The 22,099-nt window shown below is 42.3% G+C and overlaps 2 protein-coding genes across 9 annotated transcripts in view; one reads left to right on the top strand and one right to left on the bottom strand.

Moving 5' to 3' along the window:
• Nucleotides 1-22,099, bottom strand: part of LOC100867244 (zwei Ig domain protein zig-8) — a 90,018-nt gene that overhangs the window by 21,869 nt on the left and 46,050 nt on the right. The gene's annotated exons all lie outside the window — the stretch shown is intronic.
• The window catches only part of LOC100867009 (DNA helicase MCM9), a 77,999-nt gene continuing 67,071 nt past the window's right edge, over nt 11,172-22,099 (top strand). For all 6 annotated transcript variants that reach the window (XM_086914331.1, XM_086914330.1, XM_086914336.1 and 3 more), the window contains exons 1-2: nt 11,172-13,130; nt 13,790-14,145. The gene's annotated coding sequence lies outside the window, so the exon portion shown is untranslated. The remainder of the gene's footprint in view (nt 13,131-13,789; nt 14,146-22,099) is intronic.

The raw sequence follows: 22,099 nt of genomic DNA, 5'->3' as shown, positions 1-22,099 counted from the left end.
TAATGTCTTGCTTCGCGATTCGAAAGAATTTAAAAAGAAAAAAAAAAAAAAAAAAGGAAAAAATGTGGAAAACGAGATCCCATCCCGATATATATTCAACCGAAATGTGAAAAATTTTTTCGAATTGGAAAAATTTCGCGTGAATGTAATTGGAGAAAATTGGAAGGAGGAGGAAGTTCAAAGCCAAGGTTAAGGTATCGAACCAAGATTCGCCTCTTCTCTCTGCTCGTGCAAGAGAATAAGATCCCGAGGAGTGGCTTCAAGTCGGTCGTAAAATCGAAGGTAGAAAGACGAACACCGTGTTCCCCGTTCCGTCCCATTGGAGAGAATTCGAAGACAGAAGGGTCATAGAAACGGCGGGCTGTTTGCATGCACGCAACCAGAAACGAAAATGCGATCCATTTTATTCCTCTTCGGATTTCTCGAAGTTTCCACGAAGTGATCGCGATCCCTCCTCCAATTATTCTTTGCCTAATTACTTCATCGAGTTTCTTCCTATTTTTTTTTTTCTCCCACTTATTTCCCACCGTTTCAATCGTGAAGAGCGGAGAGAAAACTGAAACTCTCACGAGTCACGAGTTTCAAGTCACGTCCCATTTTGTCGCGCACAATAGCAGTAGTGCTAGACTAATTGCAAGTTGTTTCGAGGACATCGCGGGACATCGAATCATGATTTCTCGTGTCGCGCGTGATTCAATTAATTCTCTCTCCCTCTCTCTCTCTCTAAAGATCACATTTAAGAACGTAGAGAAGCAAATACGAAATTATCCTAAAAATTATTCGAGGATTGATCTGCGACGAAGAGCAGAGAGAGGAAGATAACCGAAATCTTTCTTGAATCCTTCGTTAATATTTTCTCGCGATTATAACGCGTAAACGTGTCCTCCTTTTTTCGCGCGATTGAATTTCGCGGTGTGATTTAACGGTGCGCGAAATTTACATTTCAAATTCGTGAAGAATAACGGAGGATCTCTCTCCTCTCTTTCGTCGAGGTCGAGGGGACGTTGTTCGCGATAAGTAACGTCTTCAAGAGGGGCGAGAAGTTTGGAATCGGGTCGAATTATCGTCATCGTCATCGCTCGCATTCCAGCGCGGAAACAGGGGAGCCATCTCGCTCGCGAGAATTATCCCGGCCGCGAGTTACGCTCGCATCCAGTCCATGAATTTATCATCCTTCTCGGCACAATCTCGCAACTCCACTCCTCCTTAAGACGTGTATTAATTTTTCAAAACGTGCTGTGCGCACGGTGATTTTAAAATTCAACAGAGGTCTAAACAGAGAGGAGAAGCTAATGCCTCCTCCAAACGAGGCTACGCAATTATATATCTGCTGGATATATCTCGGTATATCTTCTCCATCATCTTTGCCTCGTAACAGCAGCGAGTAGTGCACGCGCGCGAGGCGAGACGGAAAGAAAGATATCGCATGCACGAAGGATTCGATCGCGAAGGAAGAAGCTGTGCAGAATTAAAAAAGAGTGATCTTTCTTCTCGCTCGGCGGATGATGCAGCTTTGATAAACGCGCGAGGGAAGCGAGGGGAGAAAGGAAGAACTAACTGTCGACGCAGTTTCTTAGCGAAGCTAACTTCATTAGGACATCAAAGATGCCTTGCCGGCGGAGCGCGTCGCGGGGATTGTAGTGTTACAAAGTGGAGGAAGGGGTGAGAGAAAGAGGAGGGGTATCGTCCTCCTTGATTCGCCTGAAACGGATAGATGGAAAGTGAATAGAAGTGGATCGTAGTAAGCTCTGACGATTACCGGAGAAAGTGCGTGAAAAGTTCTGCCGGTAAATGTATTTTCTTTCTTTCTTTCTTTTGCCTCTTTCCTTTCCTTTTTTATTTCGAGGACGCGAAGTGTCGCGCGTGGCTTTTTTTTTTTTATATATATTTTATATAAAAAATAGGAGGAGAAAAGAGTGTAAACCGGGAATGAATGATAAAGATACGATCGTAAACGCTTTCATCGAGCAACTAGTGCGTAAAAAAGGCGTGAGACATAAGGGAGGGATAAGGATGATGGCGAGGGTGATGGCAAGATTCTGAAAGGGTTAGGTGCTCGAATCCAGCATGGCTGCCTGTTGGATATAAACGAGGGAGGGGGAGGCACAAGGGACCACGCGTGCACCCTTAGCACGAGTCTTGCATTTTGCATACTGATGAGACCGCTTTCGAGCCACTTCGCCTTCCATTTCCTTTCTTCAATTTCTTCGCTTTTCCAACGTCTTAATAATTGGCGTAAGGAAGGAGATTCTTCGCGAAAAGTCATCGAGAGAATTTGATCATCGCATTTCGTTCTGTTCCATTCTGTTTTTTTCTTTTTTTCTTTTTTTTTCCCCCTTTTCCTTTTCCCCGACTGTTTCAACCGTTCCTTTTTGAACAAACGAGATTGAATCGGTGTGAAGTGATGCGTAGAAACGCCGCTTCGAATTCAATTACATAGGAGAATTTTACATTCGTTTTTTTTTTTTGTTTTCGCGAGCGACTTTCGTGACCGAATTCTTTTATACGAGCGAGATTTTGCGGTTCTCGACTTTTCGCTGCGAGATCGCGAGATCGTTATATTATGCGCGAATAACGAAGAAGATTTCGTCTCTCTTGCTATTCTAACGTTATTACATACGTTATTATTTCGTCAGTGATATTTCGAGCGAACATGCTGATACGATCCACGGCGAAATCGACGATCAATCGCGATGACAATACGCAAAGTGTAGAAGGAATTATCGACTTGTCCTTTTACTCGCAAAAATATACTTTGTAGATCGATAAAAGATTTTACGTATCCACGATGTCTTCGAATGAATAATGAATATTCATCTGTACAATCCGACACTAACAATAAGCGATTAACGCGTAATAACTCGAGTAATTTCACGAGTCTATATTTGATTCGAAATTACTCACGCCAAAATTATATTACTTTGTCGTGCGAAAGTATTGTCGATGATTTCCAGTAGAAATCGTATTAATAAACATGAGTCGTTCGTTTTTCTTCGTTCAATCAGAATGATAAAAATACGAAGAAAACTCCTCGTGTTTTCCTCCAAGTTTCTTATTCTTATTAATTACTTCCACCGATAATTTTCCTTGGGCAATAAACGTCCGACAAACAGAAATTCGCGATCGATTGGAAACTATCCAGGAAAACACGTACATGCAACGTTCCCTACGCGTGTTTATTTTCCACGAACATGTATTTCCACAATTGCATCCCTTCACCGTAATTACTTACCGTAAATATCACTTGAGCTCGAAATTCGTCGAAATGATGAATTTTCTTCGTTCCTTCGAGTAAAGTAACTTTTTTTTTTTTATAGTACAAGTTCTTCAAATTTTCAATTTCAATTTCCTCCGCGTGTTCAATAATGCAAAGAAAGGAACTCCGTAAAATTCTCCGCATAAAAACACATTTTCGCGTTTATAATATCTCTCGTGCCGTGTATATACGAAGTACAGTTTTTTCCCTCGAGGATCTTTGAACGGTGTGTTCAAATGTGGGAAAAATAAGGAAGGAACGAAAAAAATACGCGAAACGAAAAATAGACAAAGGAAGGATGAAAAGGGTTTACGAGGTGGAACGTCATTGGAGCGCGGTGTAACGTGTCCGGGCTTATTTTTCCGCGTTGCAAATTGCACGCTCTCGGGCAAAGAATGACGGTTGTCGCCTGATTGCTCGGTTGAACGAATGAAATCCACGAGTGCGTGGGTGTCGAGTTTCGTCCAGCGTTGGACCAACAGCTGGATGCACGCAATTGTCGTAAATTTGAAAAGTCATTTCTCCGGATTTTCTTTTTTTTTTTTTTTTATTTACTTTTATTTATTTTTTTTTTCTTTTCCCGTTTCGTTTCATTTTTGTTTCGCGTTAAAATCCAGGGACAAAATAGAAAGGAAGAGGTTAAGATCGCCTGTTATCCTACGGTTTTTTTTTTTTTTTTTCGATAACAAGGGGATAAAATTTGGAGCGAAAAAGGCAAATGGGAAAAGGCAAATTTGTCTTGATTCGTGTCATTAATCGAGGAAACGAAGCGGTTGAAGGTTGATACGGCTGATATTTTTGAGTAATGAGGACGACGTTTATCGTTTGGTCCCGCGGGCAAGTCAACGACGATATTCCAGGATGGAACGCGACATCGACGCGGGGATGGAGGGCGAAAATTGCGTGTCAGAGAGGAGAGATAGAATATCCGCCGGTCCGCCTATGAATTTTTATTTTACACGCTTTCAACGTTTTCGCTGGGAACAGGCTACAATTTTTCTGTCCCGGCCGGTAAGTGGCTGTCCGGTCTACCGATGGCGTTTTCCACAATACCTGATGGTATTCCATCCTGGTCACATTGAAAAAGTCGAATAATCCGGACTCGAAATAACAGCCTCGATTTTTTTGTCAGCCTTCTTTCTTTCTCTATTCTTTTTTTTCTCTTCTTCTTTTTTTTTTTTTTCACACATCTCTGGCGCGTTTCCCAACAATAATAACGAATAACTTCCATTTAATGAATTTCGCTCAATTAAAAATTGTTATCGTGTATCGGCGTCAATTACGACCAATCATCGATCCGTACGATACGATATATATACGGAAGAATGTTGTAAACATCGCATCGTTTTTCCGCCCTCTAACTTGTTGATTATTAATTTGGACAGCGTGCCGCCACAAACGAAATGAAATAAATATTTCGATATCGATGATTCCGTCGGAATCAATTCCACCTCAATTTCTGATAACTGTTCTCCGTAAAAATAACTAGTAATTAATAAAAAAAAAAAAAAAAAAGGAGGGAAATAAAACGCCGTCGAAGAAGATTGCACAATTTCGAAAATATCGATTTACCTCGAGGTTAGAATCGAGGTTGGAAAAGTTGGAAACAATTGGATGGAAACGAGGAAGCAAGACGTTTGTCATTTTGGATCCTTATACTTATATGTATATCTCTATCCCCGTTCTAAGATCCGCCGTTAATTATCGTCGACGAAATTCCTTGGCTAAGTCCAGTAAACCTGACTTAAGGCAAACTCTGTTCCACTTTCGTTTAAAATTTAAGCAGAGCTTCGAACTCGGCTTAGGGGCATCTTCTGTTTCCGGTACGTGTAATTCACCACCAGTAACGGGTGTTTCCCCGGCGTTACTTTAACCGGCTGGTATCGAGAATTCTATCGAGATCCGATATTAGACGATCGAGAGTGCACGATTACTCTCGTCTATTACTATTATTTGCCCCACTTTCTGCACGAACGCTCTACGATCAACTTTCCAACACGTTCGATCGTTCTTTCCTATTATTCACGACTCTTTATCGTTTTCTCTTTTTTTTTCTCCTCCCGGATGGAGGAAAGTTCGAAGATGGAACTTTTGGATCCGCAATTCTCAATTAGAAAATATTCTTTTGTTTCGTTTAGAACGAAACGAGTGAAGTGAAACGATATGAATAAAGAAAATTACGATTTATTTCGTTATTTCTCTTTCGAAGATGAGAAACTGTTTGGCGGGAAATAAGATCGAGAAAAAAAAAAAGAAAAGAAAACGAAGAATTGATCGATACACGCGTTACGTTTCCCAGCTAACTCGAGTGGAAAGTTGAGAAACCGTTTCCCGTTAAGTTAGAATAAAGAACACCGTCGAAAGATTATGAAATATATCTGCCTTCCATCGTTTGTACTGTATTATTATGATGAAAGAGGATTACCCAATAATTTTCCGGAGACTGAATACCAGGATCATCTGCAAGAATCCGTTGACTCAGGGTTATTTCTCGTCTTATCCCTCTCGTCTTCTTCTTCTTAATTCCTTCTTCTTCGTTCCTTCTCGTTCAACGTTATACGCCCTTAACAATCACGGGTAACAACAATTCCATTAAAGTCTCTCGAGTGCTCTTTCAATTTACAAAGCTGCACCTAAATTTTCAATTATGAATAAACTACTACTACTACTACTACTACTACTACTACTGCTATTCGAGAAAACATCGAGAAACTGAAAAACGTTTTTCGTTTGGGAAAACAAAGTTTTCTCGACACAAGAGGAAGTAGAAGAAGAAGAAGAAGAATCTCGTAAAATTTTCTTCAAACTAACCGAGCCCTGAATCAAAAGAGGGGAGGGAGAGGAAAAATGAATACGAAACTATTTCGCGGAGAGGGGAACGTTTTGCCATCGTTTCCTTCCATCTATCAGCCTACTTTTCACCCTTTCCCTCATCGAGCGCGAAAATGGTGAGCGAAGTTTCAATCTTGCATTCGAGCTTTCCCTCCAACGCGCCGGATAACGGCGCCGGTCGATGCGCTTTCACGCTAGTAGCGGGAGTTAAATTTCAAAGGAAACTCATTTGAAACTTCGATGCCGGCCAAACGCGGCCGCGCCTTGGAAAAACTACTTTTGTGCCGAATACCTCTCTGCCCTCTGCCCACCTTGGCGAACTCCTCCTCGGCATCCGCCGAGGAAGGATTGAAAGGAGGGAGAAGGATCCCCTCCCAACTGCATCGGATATTTCAAAACCAGATGCTTTCGAGGGGGCGAAGAAAGGATCCGGGAAGAGGCAACAAAGGCAAAAGGGCTTGGAACGCCTCCGCGGTATGCCGTCCTGATACCACCCGCGAGAAAGATCGATGAACCACCCGACTTCCTTTCCACCGCGCAGCGACACCTGCTCCCAATTGCACAACTTTTCCCGCCAACTTCTCCCTCTCTGATTCGCGGTCACTCTGGACGTGCACAGCTTTCACTCACGATTGTAACGCTACGATGCATCGATGAATTTTTTTTTTTTTTGGGAAAGATTTTATTCCATCGGTTGAGAAATTTTTCACGATTTTTCTTTTTTTTCTTTTTTTCTCTTTTTTTTTCCCCTTTATTTTAGATCGAGCAAAAATTTGGAAGGGAAGAAAATCGGATTTAAATGAAACCGGTTTATACCAGTTGTTTGAAAGTTTGGGGAGAAATTCCATTTTCCCGAATCGACGTCAGAAAACCGCAGCATCCCCGACAATGGCAAAGGCTAAACGAGAATCGATCGGCGTCGATAAGGGCGTTTCGATGGAAATTCGCATCGTTACCCGGAAAGAATTTCCCCATCTCCCTTCGGTTAACTGTTCGGCATTTCGGCCGAATGGAAGGATCGTGACACGGAACGAGGTGAAGAAATATAAAAAAAAAAAGGATTTGGAGCGGGATTATCAAATCTCGTTTCCCTTTAACAAATTTCCTTCCTCGGCTCTCGTTGCTTTCGTTCAGCCTTTCCTACGCTCGGAAAATCCAAGGGAACGGTCAAAGCGCTTTCAACCTCTCTGCCTTCCTGATAACCAACCACCGAAAAAGATCGATCATCATCCGCGGCTACGATCCGCATTGAAATTTTCTCCTTCTCACGGGTTTTCCCTTCCCCTCCTTCCGACCACTTTGGGGGGTCGATCTTTCTCCTTTCTCTTTCCTCTGATGATTCTTCCCTGATCCTCGTCCAACGAGGATAATGCCTGATCCGGCAAAGCATCGTTCTTAGAAAACAAGGAAACGAGGGAAGAATGGGCGAAGAAATGGAAGAAACAAAAGGAACGGCGAGGGGAGGGGGAGAAGAAAGAAGGGCTGAAATTCATTTCACTTTCCCATGGAACGATCCTTCCTCCTTTTTTTTTTTTTTTTATTCACCCCTGCAAATCCAAGGATCATTTGAAATCAACCCACGGCCATGTCCACCCTCCCCTACACACCAAAAGTCCTCCTCATCTGTTCGAAAGCTACGATATCCACGCTGGCTGGGTATATATATATACGTACGAGTGTCTGGGAGGGGATGGGGACGGAAGAAATCGCTGGACACCCTTCGTCCATCGAACGACGTTCCACCCTCTGTCCCTTCCCCTTCCCCCATCCCCAATCGGTAACACGGCAAACCCAAGACGACGCTGATCGAGTTTTCATCCCGGGTTTCCGCCGCGGGGGTCTCGTAACCACCTTCAACCCCTGATTTTTATTCGAGCCACACCGGCTTCATTTATAACTTCGTTTTCTTCGTCGAACCGTCTACTCGATACCTAAGTTTTCTCCTCGACTGCCTCCACGAGATGTCTACGAGATTTTTTTCTCATTCTCTATTTTCTTTTCTTTTTTTTTTTTTTTTTCTCTCTCCCCTTTAACCTTTTAATTAGCCAATTAAAAGTTGTATCCTATCTCTCGTTCCGACTCCTATCCGACCGTTGACGCGTTATTCGACAATTACTTCGATTTTTCTTATCCCTATCCCTCTCCCCTCGAACTCGAGGTTGTTTAAAAATCTTCTAAACAATTCGAATTTCCGGGTGAAGGGAAACACAGGAATGCTCGACGCTTGATAATAAAATCCGGTCGGCCTCGCGGATCGAATTTTCAGATGGGCTCGCAATTCGAGTTCGCGATTCCTTTCCTTTCCTTTTCCAGACGAGTTGCACGCCCGAGCCCGCGTAACGATCCCTATTATTATTATTATTATTATCATCATCCGGAAGCTCGAGACGCTGTTATTCTCTTCTCAAAAAAAGAGCCACCCCCCTTCGAGGCTCAACCCCTCGAAGAAGAGATCGGCCGAGACGTTCGAGAAAGGAGCCCGGACCCTCTCCGCCATTGTGCCCGGGCCGCGCCTCTTTGCAAAATTCGACGGTGGAGGATCGACGATATTAGCATAACGACATGCATGTATGTATGGGAGAATCGTCGAAATCACGGCGAGAGGGATCCTCTCCTCCTTGCGAATTGCGAATTTCTGACTGACCTTCGCCCGTATCTCGAGGAGGGATTCCCTTCCTCTCCTCGGCTTTTATAAATCATGCAAATCGTCTTCCATCCGCGCGCGGATACGAAAGAAAGGGGACGGAGTTTCCCCGGAGTTAAACTGTCTCGCTAATTCTTGTTATCCTTGCCGCGGAAAATTCTTCTCGCCCCGTCGTAAAGCCATTTTTAATTTACATATCGCTCGTGGCGGAGGGATTAATATATGGGAAACAAAAAGTTGGCTCCACGGTATTCGCGTGATACAAGCTCGTTTCGGGTTCGTGTAAAAAAGGTATATATGTATATAAGATCGCCGCGAAGTTGCACAAGTGTGCAACTTGTGGGTAACGCGTATTTTAGAGCCGCGTTTTACCGCGTTGTTGAAAGGGGATTTGAAAATTTCTTTTTACCGGGTTGTCGAGGAACGGTTTCGCAAACTCTTCGTGCGCGTAACCCGGCTCGAGAGATTTCTGCTCTTTTTCCTGTGTGTTCTCGACCTTTTTTTTTTTTTTTTAGATGCACGTGTTGCGAAAACACGGAGCGCACGTTACATCGACGACAGTTTACGGTACTCGCGTGTGTTGTCAGTCATATGTCGGCGAGTCACAATCACCGAGACCGATGGAAGTTCAAGGTGGTCCAGTCAGTTTGCTTCGAGATGAAAAAAATACGTATAATATTTCATCCGATCGTCATCGTCCACATCAACGATCCGGTTATTCGCGAAGGAGAATAATACCGTATCTCATTCGACGCGAGAAAGGTGTCGTCGGAACGAATTAATTCGAGAAACGTTCGAATTCGTATCGCGTTTCCAGACCGCGAGGAATTCTCCAAGGGTGGAATTACCACGTGCATACATATATGGAACAGCGGTCTGATGGATCCCCCTTGGGTGGATCCCCCTTTGCCGATTCTCATCGGGAATTTCTCGCGACCTTCGACCAGGGGGAAAAGGAAGGGGATGGGCGTCGGGATTACATCGGTATGGATTGCGCGTAATACCCTGTAAACCGCGTGAGCCTTTCTTTCTTCGTTTTTTTTTTTTGCGCCGGCTTTCATCTCGCTGGAAAAGCGAGAACGGGATGGATCGGGGAATCATCGAAGCGTTTCGTTTTATCGCGCGAGGGGAACGCGTGGGTCTCGAAGCTTCGATCCTTCTCGGATCGATCATCAAAACGTGATTAGCACGGCCTAGATTCTACGGATTATTGTAATCGCGGAAGTAATAATTCCCGAATTTTTCCCGCGGAAAATTTTTTAATATCGCCGCATTGTCCGGTGGAGGGGAAGAAAGCAGAGGGCGGGGTTTATTATGTTTTATGGGTTTCGCGAGCGGGCTTAATTACGCGGATGATGGGCGCGGGGAGAAATCGCGGCGAGGAGGAATCGCAAACAATTCTCCGGCTAATTAGCCCGAATCCGGACGTAAATTGCCGATGAAATGGCTTTTAAAATCCATCCAATGCTGGGAGCGGCGGGAAAAAAGAAGGAGAGAAAAAAAAAAAAAAAGAAATGAGGAGACAGAGCGGAGACGAGAAAGAACGTTGGTAAAAAGGGGACGAAGAAAGCGGGGGAGAGGGGATGGAAGGAGGAAAGGGTTGGAGATAAAACGTCCTTGAGGTCATTACTGTACCGCGGTTGGATCGTGGCAGCCTCGAAAGTTTCTTGGTCGGTTGCCAGAGATTGGCGCGAGCGAGCGCGTTCAAAAAATAGCGTTGAAAGAGGCGAGATACCCGATCGTCGCGTGGAATGAAAAAAAGGGAGCATAAGCCCAACGAGGGAGCGAGATTTCACGGGCCACTTAAAAACGATACTCGTGACGATTTCTTTTTCACCGAATTCTCTCGGCTCTCGTGAGTTATGAAATATATATATATATATAGATATAGATGCTCGATCAGGCGTAGCTTTCATATTTCCTTCGTTGCCGCGGCGGTGCTTCGCTCTCTCGTTGTTTTCGCCGTGGAAACGTCCACGGTGATGTACCTTCCCGTCGGAAATACGAGTCCAATCGTTCATAAAGCTTCTCGGGTATTGCCTGGATGGCGCTCCGCGATAGGTTCACCTACGCCCGACAATTTCTCCTTTTTCATCGCGTTCCATCCCGACATCCCCCTCCGCCATCCCTCGTCTTCATTCCCTTGCAAGGCCTTGCACCGTGATTCTCCATCATACGGACCGCCTCTGATGAAAATGGTGTTTGGAAATCTGATAAAGGGAACTACCATCGTAAATCGACCATTTCGACAAGCGTCCTCTTTATCTCGTGGAACCAGGATTACGATACTCGTGACGATATATATATATATATATATAACACAGTTAGATTATATACAACACGAGACTACATGATCGATGTATAGATCAACCGGCGCTCTTTCTTTCAATGGAATAAAGGGCGAATCTTTTTTTCTTTTTTCTTCTTCTTCTTATCTCGTGGTCGAATTGGATCGACACGTGAAACAGATATCGAGAGACACGGAACAGATTCGTTCGAATGTCTTCTCTTGGCCGAAATTTGAAATTCAAAGGTCGGAATAAATTCCATCGGCCATCGCCGTTCTTTTGTTCAGTTTTATTAGGTCTCCCCGGGGATTCCACGCGGCTTAAGTATAATTCCAGGGCACAATAACGTCTGGTAAAGTGCCATTCGGTAGCGCCACCCTGCAGATTATGGGCATTCCGGATGAACGCTAAACATTGTCGCTCATCCTCCTTCCACGCGATCCGTGACACTCGGGGCGGGGAATCGGGCAAATGGTATAAAACTGGAAACCTCGAATCTCCCTCGAGGCTTCTCCTCCCCGCCCTCGTAAAATCTCCAATCGCGTGTCTTTTCATATCGGCGATAAAAATTTTTATTCCTCGCGATCGCGAAGGAAGGAGGACCGCGAAACTTCTTCCTCTTCCTTTTCTTTCCTTTTCTTCTCTTTTTCTTCCTTTCTTTCAAAAAAAAAAAAAAATCGTCGAATTCGCGAAAATGTCCGCGGAAAGAGCGACGGTCCGACGAGAATGTTCCAGGGGCAAGGGACAAGGGGTTGACGTTGTATTTAGGTCGGGATCGACTGCTAGTTGGAATAATCTCTGCGAGGCACGTCAACGAGAGAACGGTGTCATCAGTTTGACCCTGTTTTCACTTCGGTTCGATATTGCGATCCACGCCCCCGCGTCTAGATATTCGCTGATCGTGGTATCCACGGTAGCAATAACCGGTACACCGGTCGATTACACCCTCTCGCGCCCCCGATTTCATCCCCCCCCTCTCCCTTTCTTCTCCTTTTCCTTCACTTTCCTTCTCTTTTATTTTATACACGAGAGAATAAAATCCTCCACAGTTTTACCGCGCGTTCGCATGCCAGTACACGTCGGCCGACGAGTCGAATTTCTTTTTTCCTTCTCTCACCGTGTGTAATATTAATCGTACGGTCACGAACGATGGTACGAGGTAGCAGCCCCCTTTCCTCTCCCCTCGCGATAACGAGGATGAAAAGATACTAGTGGCGGGAAATGGCGGGAAGGAACAAAGCGTTTTTTAACAAACAAAATTCGAAAAGGCGGGGAAGGAGGGTGGGGAGGGGTAGGGGGTACAGGATGCCTTACAGTTGCGCGTTTTCCGAACCGGGGCTTTGGATCGAGGGGGGAGGAATCTTCGTGGGAAAGCTGGCAACCGGTACGATTTTTTCGCCCCCGTGGAAATTCGTAAAGGACGAGCCCTCCCGGTCCTTCGATTATTCCCTACGCTTTTTCTGTCTCTTTCTCTGCATTTTGCATCGTTCAAGGATATGTATATATATATATACGAGTTTTGCGAGTTGAAAATATCCGGATTTCGAAATATTCCAGATCGAAAATGTATAAACGAGTTTCATGGAAATTTCCCTCTCCCCTTCCGAATTCTCCATAATTTCTCTGGATCTGGAGATAGCGCGAGATAGAGGGGATGGGAAATGGGCGAAATCAATGGGCGACAGATTTCGAAATATGGCGGGCAGGTATCCCCGGAAGTTGGAGCTAGTTTCCCCGGCTACGATTCGCCGGGAACGACTGATCAGCGGAGTTTCCACAGTGTTTATTAACCGCAAGACAAGGAGAATCGCGTAGCCTCGAATGCAACGCCCGGGGGCATTCGACGAACTGTCTAGAATTATACCCACGAAGATTAGGAACGGAGGGAAAGAGAGAGAGAGAGAGAGAGAGAGATTGCCCAACCCAGCATGGAGCGAACCGTGGTATAGAATCCAGGAGTCCAAGATCACGACGTCTACTTGGAACGGTAACTCTGCATTGTCATGGTGATCGCGGCTGATAATGGACGATGGATTTGCGGGAATATCGACGGATAACCGTGGTGCAGTTGCTTTGAAACTGTTTCCAGTATTTGGTGGTCTGGAAATGGGTGAGTATTTTTCCATCGATAATTTTATATATAAAATGTTTCTCATCTCTCTCGATGTTTTCGCTTCGATAATTGTAATTTAATATATATATATATATATTTTTGTATTATTTTCGCGAGTTATCGAATATCGTCAGTATTATACGTACACGGTGTACGTGATAGGACGGTATACGATAAAAAGAAAAAAAAATAATAATAATAATAAAGGGGAAGAGTTAATAGTACGATATGGATATGAACATCATGACGATTGCCTCGATTTTACGAGCATTGCTGGTAGAGTTCGAGAATGAAAAAAAAAAGGGGGGATGAAGCGGAATGAAAAGAGGGGGTGATACGCGAGAATGAATGGCAATACGTTTGTACAAACGCATTTGTTAACAGAGTCGAGTTTTGATACCGTTTAATTTGTTTCGATGGTGACTAAATTCGTCGTGAATCAACAGAGAAAAACCTTCGATTTCCATTTAACCCATTCAAACTCGTTATGTTTCGCGTGTTTCTTTAACCATCTCCGAAATGAGAAACATCGCGTTGTCCCCGTTTGTTCAATATTTAACCACCTATTTTTTTCTTTTTTTTTTTTTTTTTTTTTTTTCCCTTTTTTTTCCTTTTTTTTTAATCTCCTTTTTTTTCACAATTTCGTTTTTATTCAGGCCGACCGGATGTTGGAAATACCGATTGGAAACGATGATCGAGAGAAAAACAAGCGCAGCTTCCATCCTGGACCTTCGAAAACAATAAATCTTAAATCTCGGATAAAAATTTTCGAATCAAAATATATATTTCTACGTTCGTAATTTCTCGGTCGAAATTAAATGGGAGAGGGGATACGAATACACTTCGAACGCCGGCATTCGTCTTTCGGCGTTCGAAGCGTTAATATCAACAAAACGTCGCGTCGCGCTCGCTATTTACGTTTCGTCGCAATTGTACGACGCAAAAAGGATTTATTTGCAATTTTTGACGAAATCTGCATACGAAGAGGACCACTCCACGAAAACTGCATCTGGTATGTACATTTATATTTTTTATTTATACATTTGCATGCTTTATTATCGTCGATTATCGCAATAATTTTAATCGATTATTACTATTACCGGTGATTATTGCAACAAGTTTAATACAATGGCCCTATATTTAAATAACGATAATGTTTAATTCTTTTTTTTCTTTTCTTTTGTTCTATTGTGCGTTTCTTTTGTGTTATTTTAATTTTTGCACGTATGTTATATGATAATTTTACAACTTGTAACTTTAATATACAATATACTTATTACATTATTGTTTAAATAGTGTTATTATATAAATTATAATATTTTTATAACAATCTTCTAAATTGAAAATTATTATAAAAATATGTATAATATATATGATATATAATAGTATTTTCGATAACATATAACTTTGATTATATCATATTATCTATAACTTTATTGTCTAAATAAAATATAAAATAATAATTTTCAGAAATAATATTTCGAAAATCATTATTTTCAATACATATAATATTCATTTCAATGATATATATTTTCAATGAATAATATTTAAATAAAGATCAAGTTATAGATGTATTATATATTAATGTTATAAGTTATAAATTATTGAAAATAAAATTATTATAATATTAATTTGCTAAATATTATTATTGAAAATATTATATAATTTTAATGTATAATATATTTATAACCTTTGTCTAAATATTATTATTGAAAATTATTTTCAAAAATGATATTATAAACGATAATATTATAATATATAATATATATATATATATTATATAAATGTATAATATGTTATTATTTTCGATAATAATATTATGCCAGAAAAACGGTAAAAACAATTCATAAAATCTGTTAATTAAATATTTTAATTCGATATTTTTTTTTATATTTTTCTTATGATTACATAGTTTACAAAAATTTCTGTTAATTTCATTGTATTTTATCGTTCGAACGTTTTTAAAAAGAGTGAAGTAAGGGGGGTGGGGGAGGGCGGGAGGGGGTGAAAAGAGAAACTCATAAACTCCTAACAACGGCGATCACGTTACACTTTGAACGCACGTCTCGAAGCTTTTGTTGTTCACAAACAAACTCTCTGTTTCCTCTTCCCTAGTTCGCTTTAATCCGAAGTCAACCGTTGTTTTCACCGAGTAAACGTTGTTTTTCCCGAAAAACGAAACGTAACAGGATAATAGAATTCGAAATATAAAATAAAAGGAGAAGAGTTAGCAATATTTATTAGAGACATTAGAATTACTATTGGAAAAAAAAAAAAAAGAAAAGAATCGTTAAAAGGGTTAATATTCAATATTGTACCTTCGAATTGTTTTTTTTTTTTTTTTTACGCGAGATGCGCGCACTCCACGCGAAGAGATGGATGAAAAAAAAAATATATATATATATATTATATACATACATAACAAATAGAATTATTCTCCGCATTGGGAGAGGTGTTACGCCCGTTGGATTTCGAGCTGTAAATGCCATGGTATAAAAGTGAGACGAATAATGAAAATGGTTTTGGCCACCGGTGCGCCTCGTGTTTGGTGTTTTGAATTTGTCAGTGCATCGGGATTATGAAAAATCCGTGTTCACCGTTAGCGAAATTTAATGAAAATTTTTAATCCATTTCGTCCATTTTTTTTTTTTTTTTTTTTTTAACTTCCCCATTTTCCCCTCCCGGATTTTTAATCATCCCCCCAATGATCAAAGGCAGAACGCGTTCATCCCACGGTCGGGGCAAACGGTTAGTCGTGATTAAATCGATTGAAACGATGTCCTGCCGATTGATTAAATAATATTCTCCGCGTTCAAGTTTGGGATATTGTCCCGTTTAATCAAGGTATCATATACCACGTTCGTGACAATATCGGACGAAGCACGGACGATAGAACGAATCGACGAAGGGGAGGTATGTAATGCGTACGAATAGCAAATATATCGTACGTGAAGAGAGGAATTGAGATACAATTTTGTACGATGGGTGCATGTATATATATATATATATATATACACACGAATAACCGATCAACGTAGATTACGTTTTACCCCCCCATAAATACCGAAAGTATCGAAAGTGTAACGAGATAACTGTCGATGGTTGATTTGTAGTCGGATCGAATATGCGGAATTTGATGTTATCGGCGTGTTTGCTTAAAAGGTACCTCCGCGAATCGGCGAAACCACTTTGGCCAAACGCGTGGAATATCGTCCTCGCCACCCTGAAAAGTGGATCAACTTTCCACCCGTGTTTTCTATGAAAATATCGATTCATACATTCGACACCGGTGACGAATATTTGATATTCGCTCGATCGTATAATTGACTTTCCGTCCGTGAATTTTCTCTCTTCGACATCTTTCCGAAACAAAATCGCCAAATTGGAATACAATTCTTCTTTCCTCTTCGAACAACAACCAAATTTCCCTACAATTTTTCCGTCTCTCGGACAATTTTCGAATCAAAAAGATCCCCCTCCTCTCGAAAAGGTAGAGACAGGATTTCGAAGACGCGCTCCTCCTCAAAATTATTTCCCCTCGATTATTTGTCTCGATTACATCGAGATACGAAGACGTGTCCGAATGTGAACAACGAGAGAGGACGAGATGCAATTTCAAGAACTCGTAACGTGGTTCCGGGGGCGAACGGAAATCCGATAATGTTGGAAGGCCGGAAGTCAATTAAGACGATCATGCAATAAACATATCGAGCGTATCGCGAATAACCGAGCTTCCATCCAGTCGATCGAACACATCCAGCCCGATCGAGGATAGAACCTTTGCAATTATCGGCTACATCGATTCCGTCCATGTGTTTCGCCCCCGAAGCGGAATGCTTCAAGTTGGAGGATCAGCTTTCAAGCGTATTCTCTTTACGCGGCAAGTTGCCGAGGATAGTCGTTGCTCGTCCATGTTATGGCGGGTTGTTACGTAGCCGCGAAACACGGTTTCGTTGGAATGGTTGTAGCGCATATATATATATATGTGTGTGTGTATTTCGACATCATGAATATTAATCGTATCGGGGAAACAATTCGTACTTTCCTTGCCAGAGTTCGAAAATTTAAAATTAAAATTACACGGTCGATTCTGGGAAGAGAGAGAAACGTACACGGGACGATAGTGAATAGGTGGAAAATATGGATATAATATTCATTCGACGGGAACGAGCAAAGTTTTCCATTTTAAAACTAACGCGAAACTATTTCAAAGTCGTCGTCGTCGTCTATATATATCTCGAGGAACAATAATCCTTTCCAGCGTAATCGCGTTCAGCCATTATTTATTTCATCTCGTTATCCCGGTTATTTCGTTCACGTCAGAAAACAATAACCAAGTTCTCGACGCCTCCCCCGTTTATTACCCCGATCGCGAGTTCCGAACTGGTTTCCACTGCTATCGATGGATCCGTACACAACATCCGTACAAAAGCGGCGTAATTACCGGTTTGATAACCGGTATTACGGGCCAGGGAAAAAAATTCCACGGGTGGTGGTGGTGGTGGAGCGTTTGGAATCGTCGACGAGCAGGAGCTCGTTTTCAACGCATCATTTTCAATTTCCTGGGGTTATTCAGCGCGATGAATCAACGCCCATCGATCGTTGCCATCCGCGAACCAATCAGTTTTTGCACCATCTCGGTAAGGAATCTTCGTGACGTTCAAAAGATTGCAACTCTCTTTCTGCGCGACGAAAGAGAGAGGGAGGGAAGAGAAGAAGAAAGCTAGGATAGGAAACGGCTGCGACGAAGGGAAAGCATCGTTTTTTGCGACGACACTCAGCTATGGCTTATCGTCGAGAGGATAAACGAACGTCATACAGTCGGATCATCCGGATTTGGATGGTTCGCGGATCGATCCTTCAATCGAGCCGATACCATCCTTCCTCTTTATTTCATTCCTCTCCTTTTTTCCCGCTCTTCGAAAATTCAAGAAAAATTCGGGACAATTTTTCGACGACGGGTAATCAAAATTTTAAACGGCGCAAATTTTGATTTTTCGACCTTTCCAAACGTATAGAAGATATTTAATTCCGATATTTTCACCCGAATATCGAAATTATCTCTTGAAATTCGTCGTTAAAGTAATTGATCGTCAGAAAACTGTAAAACCTAGAAGAAAGGTCGTAAAACGCATCCATTTGTGAAACGCGTAAAATCCTGAAACGTGTTAATCGCGTATAGGATTGTCGGTTCGTGGATACCTCGATTCTCTCGAAAAGAATCTCTAATTCGTTCCAAAAAAAAAAAAAAAAAAAAAAATCCATCGATTAAAACAGTATTTTTCCGATCTCGAATCATCCTCTGTTCATCCGGAAAACTCGATCCTTCCCCGTCTCGATATTACGACAAACATCCCTACAACCCGTTACCGTTTAGTTAGAATTCGTTGGGATGCAAAACGAAAAAGAAATAGACGAAATATCCCCTGTTCTACTCCCCGTCGTCGTCGTCGTCGTCGTCGTCGTCGAGATTTCCTACTACCCTCCTCCCTATCGAAAACAAGAGAGAGAGACGAAAGCGCGCAGCAGAGTCCGTTTCAGCAGGAAGCCACTACCCTGACTTTCCTCTGCTAAACCCCGATAGTAAACCGGCGATAATAACGCGAGGTTAAAGATTTTCGAATCGGTCATATCGCCGATATACGATCGCCTGGGTTCGTCAATTACCGAAAAGTTGGAGTGTAGCCCGTGCACCGTGGGCAGAGCGTAGCAAAGCGATATAACTTTATCCCCGGTGCTTTCCACGGATCTCGGCGGAAACAGCGTAGTAGGAAAAATCGAGGATTTTTCGAATCGGGGGAATGCAGAGAAAGGGCCGAGCAGGGGTGATATTTCCGAACAACGGAACAATACGGCGGGTATAAGGGTTGAACAGAGGGATCAGTTTTCTCCGTTCGACGAACCGGATTCCCTGTTTGACATTCGATTCGTGTATCCACGAATCGAATGCGAAAAGAACACGGACATGTTGTCGCCCCAGTCCTTTCAATATGCATCCGCTTCCGGATTTCTGTATACTATATTCGAGGGAGGAAATCGCGAAGCCCTTTAATTTAATTACAGCCCCGTGTATCCCCGTGTGACGATGCAACGGGAATCCTGATGCTTGGACGAGCGATGGAGGATTCGATCGTGTTCGTTTGCGAGGATTTCGTTCGTGAAATTTGATAGGTTCGAAGTAATGGAATTTCTGTCGAATGCGACGACGGGGGTGTCTTTTGGAAACAAACATCATTGGCATCGTGAATTTTGCATTTTCTTTTTTTCTTTTTTTTTTTGATTTTCTGATTTTAAGAATAGTGGGATAACTTTTCGTATACATTTTTCGTATATCCTATTTCGAATTCTTTTTTTAAGTTTGAACTTCGAAATGTACGTCGGGCTTTATTTTTTAAAATAGCGTTAAAAAAAAGCGAACGATACTATTAATTATTTGAACTTGTGTTCGTTTTCGTTTCTGCGAAATATAATATAATGTAATAAACGGGATGTGCGTAAGTTATTTTCGAATAAATTTCGAGACACGATCGATACGTTTGCATTTCAAAATTCGCGATCAAAATTGTATGGCTCATCGCGGCAATACGTGAAATAAACGAAGCTTGTTTGCCTGTGACCCACTTTCCATTCGATTTGTACACACTCCGGAATCAAACGGAAGATCAGGACGGAGAGAAAGAAGAAGATATTCGAGGGAAACGTATATCGTCGAGATCGTACTCCCTTTCGCCGGAGCGCAGAGCGTAGAATCAAAACTAAATTCCGTCAAATCTTCGATTGTACCATCTATACACATATCATCTGCTGGGAGTCGAAAATCGATAGGCGATCGAGAAGATGTTGTGGGAGGAAATTGTTGTGCGCGGAAAAATTATAAATTCTTCGATTCGAAGAAGAGATGGTGTAATTCGAGAGAGTAAATTTAATCGCGTATAATATGACACGAAAAACAAAGAAAAAGAAGGATCGCGATTAATGTATCGGAATAAAGTGTATTACGGGGTAGAAAAAGTCGGTTTGACAAAGTGGTAATCGCATTTTATCCGCAGAACTACTTTAATAATGGAAATAAAGGAAATGCATTCGCATTCATCTTCCTTGCCGGACGACGTTTAAATTAAGATGCATCGCACGAGTGTCACGGTAAATGTAACGAAACCGACTAGAATAATATTTAAATTATGGTGGAATATTTTTCATCCCTTAAAGAAATATACGGATAGGATATTTCCCTGCTGCTTATTTATTCTACAACTGTACTCTTGAAAAAAAAAAAAAAAAAAAAAAAGAAATTTTTAATTCAACTTTTTCCATCCATCGATCTTCGAGATCTTCGTCTCTCGGACAAACTCGCCTCAAATTGATCCCACTTTCAAAAATCTCCGAATCCGTCTCAAAGCATAAACGATACGAAATGCACGCAACGAAAGAGAAAAGGTTATCCTCTCGTCTCCCGAGAGAATTTTAATCTCGGTAATTTTCGACCCGGTTAAACCGTTTATTGTAAACTAACGATCGAGCCCTCGTTTCCTATATAATTACGCTCGTAATCGAGATGGCCCCCGAAATCCTCGGAATATCGCGGCAACTTGAGAAGTTTCGCGTCGTTTCCAGCCTCGATCCCCTCGTTAAGCCTCGTGTCGAGATCTCCTCGTTCGTTCGGATCCGGGTGCAGATGTTGGAAAACTCGAAACGATCGTTGAAGGCGATGGGTGGCGATGGTTTCTCGTCGAAGTTGTTCGATCATCGTAATTACAACTCACCTATGGAACGGCCTTTCTATATCGATGAATTACCACCACATGCGGCCGATTCCGGCCAACTTCCTCCCCGACGACGATGAGAGTTAATCCGTGAAATCAATGGCCGGGAAATGATCCTCTTCGAAATTTTAGAATTACGTTGCGATCAAGCGAGGGAGAAAGTTTGGAGGAGATTCTGTTCCTGATTTCTTTTTTCTTGCGCGATTTTTAATCAATTCGGCAGTCGAAGCGATTATTATTGCACTTAAATAATGCATCATTTTTCGCATTTTCGGGAGGAATTTCATTGCGTGCGAAGCGAAACGATGCTAAGATCGCTACGATTCGAGAGGATTCACTTCGAGTAGAAATTATAATCGATCATCGATCCACGTTTATACTCGAATACGAAAATTCCGACCGAAATTTCGAAATGCTGGCTATAAAATTACAAATGATCCTTCTGGAGCGGAACGAGATCGATGGGTAAAATTCTGCCCGATCGTTTCACCGCGTAATTGCAGCCGTTAAGCTTGAATTTATGCCGCGACGATGTCGCAGCGTCGACCGGACATAATTCCACGTCTCGGCGGGCGAGACTGCCTGTTTTATAGCCGTGTATACTCGACTGATTCCCCCCTCCCCTTATTTTTACAATACTTTCCCTCCTCCACTCGCGCGAAAATTCCAGAGAAGAGGAGACGTGTTAATTCGAGTATAAGTGGCATTAAAAGCGAAGTGGACGCGACGAACGAGACGAAAGTTGGGGAAGGATGGGTTGCGTGGATTCTCTTGTGAGAAAATAAAAAAGAATTTCTCGGTTACGAGCATTGTTCGAACATTCGTCGTCCAGTTTCCAACCTCGATCGTCTCGTCCGGGAGTTCTTCTCTAAAAGCTCGACCCGGGAGAGAAATGACGGATGGCGGTTTTCATCCGGCTAGATCAGGGGTTGTGAAGAAATCTTGCGAGGAATGGCGCTATTTAACTCGTTAAAACTCGGGTTTTCTTCCGGGTTTCACGATGCGTCGCGTGGGAATTCTCCTCGACGGAGGAAGAAGGGCCGTGTTCGAGGATAACGACGTTCGCCACGCGAAGAAATTCCACTTCCGCCGTGGATAAAATGAGATGACAGGCCCTTATGCGCTTGCAACGACAAGTGAATCTGACACGGGAGGGAGGTAGTCGCGACACACGATGGAGGAAATACGGCGAGAAGTCGATGG

Source organism: Apis florea, unplaced genomic scaffold (assembly GCF_048593485.1).
Source record: "Apis florea isolate Af1SG1 unplaced genomic scaffold, ASM4859348v1 contig_3587_pilon, whole genome shotgun sequence".
NCBI lineage: Eukaryota > Metazoa > Arthropoda > Insecta > Hymenoptera > Apidae > Apis > Apis florea.
Note: the sequence above shows the minus strand (reverse complement) of the source record. Positions and strands in the feature narration are given on the sequence as shown.